General features: G+C 46.9%; 1 non-coding gene across 1 annotated transcript; it reads left to right on the top strand.

Moving 5' to 3' along the window:
* Positions 1-11,051: 11,051 nt before the first annotated feature.
* Positions 11,052-11,123, top strand: TRNAV-CAC (transfer RNA valine (anticodon CAC)). The gene has a single exon. It is a non-coding gene; the product is annotated as a tRNA-Val (tRNA).
* The last annotated feature ends 638 nt before the right edge of the window (positions 11,124-11,761 follow it).

Genomic DNA, 11,761 nt, shown 5'->3' with positions numbered 1-11,761 from the left:
CATAGCTAAGCAGGGTCTGCCCTGGTTGCATATGAATGGGAGACTTGATGTGTGAGCACTGCAAGATATTCCCCTCAGGGGATGAAGAAGGGAAGAGCTCTGGGAAGAGCAGAAGGTTTCAAGTTCCCTCCCTGACTTCCCCAAGATAGGGCTAAGAGAGATTCCTGCCTGCAACCTTGGAGAAGCCACTGCCAGTCTGTGAAGACAATACTGAGCTAGATAGACCCATGGTCTGACTCAGTATATGGCAGTTTCCTATGTTCCTAGGTTCCTGCTCCTTCCTAGCCAAAGCTTGGTTGCCAGTTGGGGGCTTTTATTTCCTTCACTCCCTCACTCGGAAGGAAATATAATTAATAATAAAGCCCAATCAATCTTTATTTCGGTCAAGGACCAGCAAAACACAGAACAATCATACAATAGCAAAACAGATGATGCAAGATGTCAGAAAACTTATATATTAACTCCTAGATAGGATTTAATATATTAATATTCTACTAACTAACATTTAATATTTAACCAAACCTTGTCTACTCTTACAGGCTGCGACACAAAAATGTTGCCACCTTAAAGGTAATTTCTACATTCCAGTCTGAAAGCAAATAGGCAATATAAGAACAGCCCTGCTGGATCAGGCCCAAGAAGCCTATCTAGTCCAGCATCCTGTTTCCCACAGTGGCCCACCAGATGCCTCTGAGAAGGTCCACAGGCAAGCGCTGAGGGCAGGCCCTTTCTTCTGCTGTTGCTCCCCTGCAACTGGGATTGAGAGGAATTTGTGCCTCTGAGATTATCTATCTATCTATCTATCTATCTATCTATCTATCTATCTATCTGTCTATCTATCTATCTATCTATCTATCACACACACACCTTACAGTTATGAGATGAGCTACTCCAGTCACCGGCTTACATTCAGATTAAGTTACTCATAAGCAGTCTTTTTGAAATTAATGGGGCAAATTTACTTATCCCATTAATCTCAGTGGGAGTTGAAGCCGCAGCTACAGACTCAAAATATTTATTATTTGTTAGTAACAGCACTTCCCACTTGATAAGCTTATATCTTATAAGCAATTTGGTTTATAATCCACACAATACTTTAGTGTCTTAGGTACTTAATGTCAAAGTTGTCCATTATAGGAGCGATGCTAATAAGAAGCAAATTATTACTACTACCACCATTAGCTACTACAGTTAGCAAGAACTTCTGGTAAAAGCTCTCCTCAAGAGGGGTAAGTCAACTGTTAGCAGATGTATTTTACAAGGGTGATTTTGTGATTTAAAACAAGATATGGAACAGATTTTACAATATAATGTATACAATCATTATTCTTAGATAAATTGATCCTTCACATAAACAGAGAAATTAGGATGCCACTGAGGAAGACCAAGAATCAAAACGTGCCTATCTTCTCCTAAAAAGAACCGAGGATCTAAATACCAGCAATACTATACTTTGGAACCTTTTCAATAAACGTTATTATTGCAGTCATTTTGGGTAAAGCATCTGTGAACTAGATTCATGGAATGTATATTTCCAACTGTTTTTGTGGAGTATTTAATATTTTCTTATCTATTATGCTATATATGAACATGAATATATGAATATTTGTTTCTAGATCATAAATATTAATTGGTCGTATATGATACTCCTGATCTTGTTTTGTTGCTTTATGTAGCCCATCTCTCAACTGACACGTGTGTGTGTGTGTGTGTGTGTGTGTGTGTGTGTGTGTGTGTGTGTGTTTCTGTCCGTCTGTCTCTGCGGGGCACCTGAGCTCTTTATGGGGATCTCTGTGGGATACCTGGAAATCTCTCTGAAATCTCTATGGGGTACCTGATCTGAAGAAGGGGTACATTTGTTATGAAAGGTGGGGACCCTCCAGTACTAGATTATACTTGCAGGGATAGTATAATCCACCTCCAGCCTCAGAGGCAAGATGCCTCTCAATACCAGTTGCAGGGGAACAACAGCAGGAGAGAGGGCATGCCTTCAGCTTTTGCCTGTGGGCTTCCCAGAGGCATCTGGTGGGCCACTGTGTGAAGCAGGAAGTTGGACCAGATGGGCATGATCCAGCAGGGCTGTTCTTATGGATGGTTTTGTTTCATTGCCCGGAGGAGCATTCAAACGTGGCATCTCCCGCCCCCCTCAGTCTGCCACTTGCTCCAGCGCTGAATGCATGCCACACTTACAAATCCGCTCCTCGGTTCCTCACCCGCTGCTTCGCATCTGGCAGAAGCCTTCTGCAGCAGACCTCCTTGACCAAAGCCACAGCTGCACCATCGCAGGCCTAGATTTAAACTCCGAAGAGACTTCTGCCAAAAAAAAAGAAAAAAAATTTCCATCTTCCTCTTCCTCTGCTGCAGAGCCTCGCAGGTGCGATGCAGTCAAGGGTGGCGACGGAGATGCAGGTTATCGCTGTCAAAAGGCCAGGCTGCTAAATTCACTCACCCAGGGGCCAGAAAGCGGAGGGGACTGGAGAGCAATCTCTAGAGCAGATCGGATTTGCATGGGCCAAGGCTCTTCCTCCCAGCTGCAAGGAGGCCGACCGTCATGCTTCTAACAATGAGTCACAGATGTCCTGTGCCAAGGTGCCTGAGCTCTGGATTGGGCCCTGCCCCTCAGGGTAATGTCAGATGCATGCATGGTACATGCTGTGCACGATGGAGCAAACAGGTCTTCGCTCTGGTTCATATCATGAGCAGCATCGTAGGAAGCACAGGAAGGATAACATAGGAAGATGCCCCGTACAGAGGCAAACCATTGTTCAATATACACCAGGGCTGCTCAACTTCTGCCCTCCTGCAGACGTTGGCCTACAATTCCCATCATCCCTGGCTATTGGCTGCTGTGGCTGGCAATTATGGGAGTTGTAGTCCTAAAGCACCTGGAGGGCTGAAGTTGATCAGCCCTGGCCTGGTCTGCACTTACTGGCAGTGGCTTTCCTGGGTTTGCAGCTGGAGTCCCTTTCAGATACCTCATGCAGCTGATGATGGACTATCTGAGGGCAGCAATAATGATAGGGGGCGACTGTAATGCCAGAATCAATGCGCTTGAAGACTCAGGAATCAGGGATATGCCCCACCTGCAACACATTATTTTTTGTTTTGAATGGAGGGTGTGTCTCCACTCCCACTTATGCATGCAAGGGCCAAACCAGGAGTGCAGGAAGGCCTCCCTCCCCCATGAACACCGACAGCTGCCAAAATGTCCCCTTCTCAACTACCATTCCAAGCATGGCCATCTTCTCTTGAAACTGATCAGCCCATCCAGTGCCATCACGAGACCTCCATACTATTCTGCAGAAGCCGCTCCAAGGCAAAGAGACTGCTGACCTCTGAGACACCATTTCCTTCCTAAAACACATTTTCCATCCACCCAAGAACAGGTGGCAGGTGGAGGTAAGCCGTGTGTGTGTGTGTTTGTGTGTGTGTGCGCGTGCGCGTGTGTGCACGAGCTGATGTTGTTTCCTTTCTGTTGTAGTGCAGGTCCAATTCCTTAGAGCCATCATGTATTTCTGCATTTATTTAGACAGGTGATCATCTGTACATTTGGGGATGGGAAGGGAAGTAGCAAATGAAGATGCGAACACGCAAACCACAGAGTCTGCATGGCAGAGCTGGCAGTTCGGGCTCTGTATAGCAAAGGTGCCAAATCCAGTGGTCGTAGGAAGCTGCCTTCTACCGAGTCAGACCATTGGTCCATCTAGCTCAGTATTGTCTAAACCAGGGCTGCTCAATTTCAGCCTTCCTGCAGACCTTGGCCTACAGCTCCCATAATCCCAGACAATCGGCCACTGTGGCTGGGGATTATGGGAGTTGTAGTCCAAAGACAGTTGGGGGGGGCCAAAGTTGAGCAAGCCTGGTCTACACAAACTAGCAGCAGCTTCTCCAAGGCTGCAGGCTGGAATCTCTCTCAGCCCTTTCTTGGAGATGCTGCCAGGAAGGGAACGGGAATATCTTACAGTGCTCACATGTCGTCAGATGCAAACCAGAGCGGACTCTGCTTAGCAAAGGGGACAATTCATGCTTGCTACTACAAGACCAGCTCACCACAGCGCCTTCAGTCTTCTAAGCCCACTACTTGTTATGAACTCAAAACCTTTTATAGCTCACCTCTCCACTGCTCCTCCCCAGGGCCGGCCTGTCCACTAGACCGAGCTAGGAAGTTGCCTAGGGCACCAGGTCTTGGGGGGCACCACATGCCTCGCTTTCCCTCTCCAGGCAACTACTGGCACGTCTGATGTGCTGGGAGTGCCCATTCGCTCTCCTCCCCAGAGAGGGGGAGGCATGGCGGGGGGAGGGAGAAAGACTGCACTTGCAAAGGAGAAGAGCTGGCCTGGTGCCAGCAAGCATGAATGGTCCCCTTTGCTAAGCAGGGCCTGCCTTGGTTTGCATTTGATTGGGAGACTACATGTGAGCACTATGAGATCTTCCCCTTAGGGGATGGGGCTGCTCTGGGAAGAGCACTTGTATGCTTGCATGTAGAAGGTCCCAAGTTCCCTCCCTGGCATCTCCAGGTAGGGCTGAGAGAGACTTCTGCCTGCAACCTTGGAGAAGCCACTGCCAGTCCCAGAGGTGCAGCTAGGTAATTTTGGAGCCTGGACCTAAAGGCCTTTGGAGCCCCCCCCCACCAGCCCCGCTGCAAATTAAGCATAATTTTTTAAACACATAGGTTCTTGAGGGCACGAACCACACCACCCAGGACAGACGAAAGATGATTTGGGGGTCCCCAGGGTGTGTGAAGGCCCCAAAGTCCAGGGGTAAGAGCCCCTCTGGCCAGTCCATACAGAGCTAGATGGACCAATGGTCTGACTCAGTAGAAGGCAGCATCCTGTATTCCTAAGCCAAGCCAACCTTGCCTTGATTTGATTTGCTCTCTCCACCATTCCAAAATTTCCTCAGTCCTGGAGAATGAGCAGACTGTGCCATTAAAGTTAAAGTCAGCCTTCCACACTTCTCGACTGGGGAGGCGCCAAAGTCAAACTTGGTTCAAAGAGGCCAAAAACCCAGCCCTGCTCCTCCCTTCCGTGGAGAGCTGCTGCCAATCAATGTAGACAGTACTGAGCTAGATGGACCAGGAGTCTGATTTAGTAGAAGGTGGCTTCCAAATGCCACAAGTTAAAACATCTGTGCATATGGAAGTGCTCTCTTGTGTCAGCCTCACTGGATGGAAGCGACACAGCAGCATGGCAATCTACACAAGGCCACAATCCCCCCAACATGTTATCTTGTGCAGGCCGCCTTGAAATGAATAGGGGGCTTCCTTTCTATGAGGTTTGCACAGGAAACCTTTTTGTCGATTTTGTCCCCGGGGTGACTATTAAACACTCCATTTCAAATCTGGTTTCCAAACTTTCTCAGAATTCTTGAAGACTCTCTGATCAGTTCTGGGTAAGTTCTTCAGGTTCAGGCCACAGCCGGAAGCCAGTGTTGAACGTGCAGATGAGAGTGGAAAATACTTCTTTTGAGATGGCTTGCACCTTATCTAAAAATAAATAAAAGGTTATTTGAAGCCGATAAAGAATGAGATGAAGCTGGCACATCCTACAAGTAGAACTGCTAAACAATATGCAAAGCTAGCGCTCAGCAATAATCACAGCTGAAGTAAGCAGCACCATCACTTACTCTTCCTTCCTTCCTTTCCTTCTTTTCTTTCTCTCTCCCTCTCTCTTCCTTTTTCTTTCTTTATCTGTCTCTCCCCAACTTTTTCTCTCCCTCTTTCTTTCTCTCCCCCCCACTCTCCCTCTCCCTCTCTCCTTTCTTTCTTTTTATTCTCTATCCCTCCTTCCCTCTCTCCCCCTCTCCCTTTCATTTTCTTGCTCTCTGTTTCTCTCTCCAACTCTCTCCCTCTCTCCCCTACTTTATCTCCCTCTCTCCCTCCGCCCCACCTCTTTGTCTCCATGATAAGCATCATATGATAGCCTCATTGTTCTGACCTGCCAGTTTCCAGCTGCTTTGCACATTTGTTTCAAGGGGGCCTGTGCAGGAAATGATGGATCCTGGCCCAAATGGATCAAGCACATAGGATTTTGCACTGAAGTTAGAAACAGCTAGGTCCAAACTACTGGAATATAATGTAAACCTTCTAACGGTTTGGGCCCGGGATACCTGAGGGACCGCCTGCTCCCAAGAGTTGCTGCCCGCTCAACGAGGTCATCTGAGGGGGCTCTGCTCTGGGTGCCGACAATGAGGGAGGCTTGGCTGTCGTGCATGCAGGACAGGGCCTTCTCTGTTGCTGCCCCCAGACTCTGGAATGCTCTCCCGGTGGCTATTCGCTCCTCGGTCTCCATCGCAGCTTTTAGAAAAAGTGTAAAATCTTGGCTTTTTGCCCAGGCATTTATTTGATTCTCTGCTGCTGCTGCTCTTTATAGTCTGTATTGCCTTTATGCTTTTGTTTTAAATTTTTAATCAGATTTGTTTAATTTCCCCCCCCCACTTCATATTTTAATTGTGTCTTTTTTTACCATCTTGTATTTAAATTTTTGCTGTAAACCGCCTTGGGATTGCTTTAATGAAAGGCGTTATATAAATTTAACAATAAATAAATAAATAAAATATTAACATTCTGCTTATTGTGGGGAGGGGTGTCAGTATGCCAGCTACTAAAAAGCTGCCAGATTGCCAAACAACTCATCCTGGAATATAACACTTTCACTCTTACTGCTATGTATTAGCAACTACAATTTTTGTTCTTAGTGGCTGAGAAATTTTACTTGAGAAAGTCCCATTGAAATTAAAAGGACTTTTTCATTTGAGTCGGACTTCTTTGAGTAACCTTAGTCGGAATGTCAGGCATGATGTTTAATTCAGCTACGTCTCACAAGACAGACAGACACAAGCATGGCCAGTCATAGACTAAATGGACCTCAGATGAGAAGTGTCCCCTCTGTTTGTTCAACCTCTGAATCCCCAATTTTTAAAAAACACACATCAATGTATAGATCTTTGACAACGTTGATGAATGAGCTGTGTGCATGATTTATTCTTGTCATATAAGATGCTACACTTGCATGGATGGATGTGTAAACCTGTATTTGTTAATGCCGTAAGTAAGCAAATAAAAATATCAACCCAGTTTTGTTTCCTCTGCTCTTAGGGAAGCATTGGGAAATTTAGGACCAACAAAAGGAAGTACTTTTTCACACAACAGATAATCTATGGAATTCTCTGCCATAGGGTGTGGTGATGGCCACCAGCTGGATGGCTTTAACAGGGGCTTAGACAGATTCATGAGGGACAGGTCTATCAACAGTTACTAGTTTGGTGGCAATAGGCCACCTCCAGCTTCAGAGGTAAGATGCCTCTCAATACCAGTTGCAGGGGAGCAACAGCAGGAGAATGGGCATGATTGTACCTCTTGCCTGTGGCCTTCTCAGAGGCATCTGGTGGGCAACTGTGTGAAACAGGATGCTGGAAAGGAGAGCTGGCCTTGTGGTAGCAAGCATGACTTGTCCCCTTAGCTAAGCAGAGTCCGCCCTGGTTGCTTATGAATGGGAGACTAGACGTGTGAGCACTGTAAGATCTTCCCCTCAGGGGATGGAGCCACTCTGGGAAGAGCAACTAGGTTCCAAGTTCCCTCCTTGGTAGCATCTCCAAGATAGGGCTGAGAGAGATTCCTGCCTGCAGCCTTGGAGAAGTCGCTGCCAGTCTGTGAAGACAATACTGAGCTAGATAGACCATTGGTCTGACTCAGTATATGACAGCTTCCTATGTTCCTATGTTGGACTATTATATAGTCCTTGGGCCTGATCCAGCAGGGCTGTCCTTATGATCTTATGTTGACATTTTAAGAATAACTGAAACACCCTGTACATGGAGCCAACAAAGGCGGATTGGTTAGAGTGCTGGACTAGGACCGGGGAGACCCGAGTTCAAGTCCCCATTCAGCCTCATGATACTTGCTGGGTGACTCTAGGCCAGTCACTTCTCTCTCAGGCTAACCTTCTTCACAGGGTTGTTGTGTGGAGAAACCTAAGCATGTAGTACACCGCTCTGGATTCCTTGGAGGAAGAGCGGGATATAAAATGTAATAAATACATAAATAAATGCTGAGGACCAGGTAGTCACCTGCCCCAAATGCAGCCCTTCCTGGAGAACACAATGGACACAATGGACCGGGTCTCATGATCAGTGAGACCCGGTTTCCTCGGGTGAGCGGGTAACCCTAACCCTAACCCTGCCCCACTGCTGCCAATGGGGTTGCTCTTTGGAAATGATCTGTCCCTTGTTGCCTCTCCTCACACTCCTTGTAAAGTTTGCAAGAAGTGGAGGCTGCTGGCAACATTGGAACATAGGAAACTGCCTTATACTGAGTCAGACCCTTGATCCATCTAGCTCAGTATTGTCTACACAGACTGGCAGCAGCTTCTCCAAGGTTGCAGGCAGGAGTCTTTTTCAGCCCTATCTGGAGATGCCAGTGAGGGAACTTGAGACCTTCTACATGCAAGCATGCAGGTGCTCTTCCCAGAGCAGCCCCATCCCCTAAGGGGAATAACTTGCAGTGCTCACACATGTAGTCTCCCATTCAAATGCAAGCCAAGGTGGACCTTGCTTAGCAACATGGACAATTCATGCTTGCTACCACAAGTCCAGCTCTCCTCCCCTTCCCTCCTCCTTGCCCCTTGGACCACTTTTAAGATTTGCAAGGGTCAGTTTTGGCTGGCCTCCAACAGAGTCATGGGGCAAGGTAGCATTTGGTTCAGCACTACCCCTGGCCAGCACCACCCCTGGCCGGCAGGACAGAGGTTCAAAACTCCTATCAGCCATGAATCCCTCACAACAACCCTGTCAGGTAGGTTAGAGATAAATGACTGGCCCAGAGTCACCCAGTGTGTTTCGTAGTTCAGCAGGGATTTGAACTCAGGTCTCCCCAGTCCTTGTCCAATACTCTAATTGAACTGCACCATGCTGGCTCTCAATAACAACAACAATAATAATAACAATAACAAGCTATTAAAATCTAATATCTGCCAGGAACTCAGTGGGTAGCCATTAGCAAGTCCCTCTCAAATCCAGCTCTCCATCTGTAATAGAGTGAGGGTCATATTCACTTGCCTCACAGGGTTGTTGTACAGATTACAAGCTAATGCATATGACATGCTTAAACACTCAAAAGTGCTCTCCAAAATGCTAAGCAAGACAGGCCTTTTGGGTACGTGTTATTTCTGCACTGGTTTTGTTTTCATCATTCAGGGCACAGTGCAGTAGTGTGTGCAGGAGGGAATTCCCAGTAGGATTCTTTTGAACTCCTCCATACCCACCCTCTAAAGGTCCCTAATTACCAGCAGGGACAGTCCCTACCCCCTGGTCGCTGTCCCTGGTCAATCATGGTGCCTGTTCGGTCCCTAATTTGCCTTTGGTGGCTGTTGTGATAAAACAGTGTGAGTTGCTGGCATGTCATTCTTGAGGGTTCTCTAGCAATTCAACTCTCCTGTGGTTGGGTGTGGAAGAGCACCTGTTTTCAGAGTCAGATTTAGGCACAAGTGAAGTCAGCTACAGATTAGGGCTCCACATTAGAAGGGCCTCTGAATACCCCCAAATGACTAAATCTCAAGTTGTACATAATTGGTTGAAAAATAAAGGAGAAAGGGGCGGGGGGGGGACCTCTAACGCAGACATTATCATTCTGATAAGACAAAAATATACTTGCATGGCTACACAATTCTTCCTGAGCAGAAATAACTGCAAATTATATCGAAACATTATTAGAGCACGGCTCAGTTTATGAACAGCTGCCATCACAAATGCTCATTGGGATTTTGGACAAGGGCTAAACCCCTAGAGATGGAAAATAGGCAATAACATTGCAAGACTTTCAACTTTCCGTGTGTTCCCATGCTTTTATTGCCCTGGCCTGGCTATCGGGCCTGTTGTGGTCAAATTCGCAATGGTATTTTAGACACTTTTAAAAGCTTTAAACACACACACACAACTATAAGTTTTACCAGTGTCAGAGGAATGGACATGAACATTGGCAGGAAAGTCCTCCAAAGATTCCTCCATAGAAAGAGTACAACCATTTGTTCATTGTTACCCTAACCCTGTGCAAAAATGGCTGTAGTTTTACCCTAATGGTTTGTGGGTAGGCATAAAGAATGGGTAATAGCCCACAGAAAGCTGTAAGTGCAACAATGCAAGTGCCTATTTTTCCATCTCTAGCAAATGGAGTAATGCTTTCAGCAAACTGGAATGCTGGCCACTAATGAAAATATTTACTTCCAGAAATGTGGGACAGGCAAATCTGAATAAATCTGGAAAGCCTTTCTGAACTTGTTCACGTAATGAAGAGGACATTATTAATTTTCTGTGTCTGCCCTGTCTCATATAGGTAATTATTTATTTCTGAAGAGTGTATTATTTCTTCCTTCCTTCCAATTCTTTTCTCTTTCATTTTCTTTTTCTCCTCCCCCCAGAGTTACTGAAATAGAAATGGAACGCATAGGTGGGTGGGTATTCTAAGTGTGAAGAAGGAAATATGTTAGGGGGAATTAAGATTAATAATGCATTCCTCATTTATGAAATTTATTACAATAAAATGTTAGTAATAATAAAATATCTGGCATGCTGACCAAGAGGGCATTAGCTTGGATGGCTTTAAAAAGGTCTTGGACAAATTCACAGAGGACAGGTCTATCAATGGCTACTAGTCTGGGGGCTATAGGCCACCTCCAGCCTCAGAGGCAAGTTGCCTCTAACTACCAGGTGCAGGGGAGCAACAGCAAGAGAGAAGGTGTGCCCTCACCTCTTGCCTGTGGGCTTCTCCGGGTCATCTGGGAGGTCACTGTGTGAAACAGGATGCTGGGCTGGATGGGTCTTGGGCCTGATCCAGCAGCACTTTTCTTATGTTCTTTTGTTCTTATTAGATGCCTGGGCATTGATCCACAGTGATCCTTGGTATGACAATAGGGTTCCACAAGTGTATCCCTGTGATCTATGAAATGGTTCTCCACTTCCGCAAGCCCTCCACTGGGAGTGTTACGACTGTGCGGAAGGCGCTGCAATCAAAGGAGGCCCTTCCATAGCTTACATTGAAGGATTCAGCATGTGGGGATGGTGCCGTAGCTCAGTGATAGAGTGTCTGTTTCACATTCAGATGGCCCCAGGTTCAATTCCTGGCAGCATCTTCAGGTAGGGCTGGGAGAGACTCCTGCCTGTAACCTTGGAGAAGCCGCTGCCACTCAGTCAGGGGCGGAGCCACCATTGAGCAGTAGGGTTCAAAGAACTCAGGCCACCAATGAAAGGGCCGCCGGTACCCTCCTTACACATGATATCATGCGCAAAGGGGGCATGGCCCAATCGCCGGAGGGCTTGCCCCAGCCCTCCCAATTGCATTTCCAGCCTGTGTGGAGACTGGAGGGAGAGGAATGGAAATAAACACAGCCAGCCAGCAAATGCTGGCTGGAAATGAGCTTGGGAGGGCTGGCCCCTGGCGATCGGGCCATGCCCTCTTTGCTCATGACACCACACACATGGACATCATGCACAGGGGCCTCCAGCAGGAGGGACATGGGCTACCCTTCCACTGGCTACTCTACTACAGTCAGTGTAGACAAGACTGAGCTAGATAGACTAATGGTCTGGCTCAGTATAAAGCTGCTTCCTATGTCCCTATATTAAGCAGCTCTTCAGCGCCCTTGCCCATAAAGAGCACAAGTAACTTGTGCATTGAGAACATGGAGAAGGGCTGGCTCTGTGCAGGGCATGGCAGCGCCCTCCTTGGCCTTTAAGGATTTGGGGCACATTGCAGTGCACGACATTCCAC

Source organism: Hemicordylus capensis, chromosome 7 (genome assembly GCF_027244095.1).
Source record: "Hemicordylus capensis ecotype Gifberg chromosome 7, rHemCap1.1.pri, whole genome shotgun sequence".
Classification (NCBI taxonomy): Eukaryota; Metazoa; Chordata; class Lepidosauria; order Squamata; family Cordylidae; genus Hemicordylus; species Hemicordylus capensis.
Note: the sequence above shows the minus strand (reverse complement) of the source record. Positions and strands in the feature narration are given on the sequence as shown.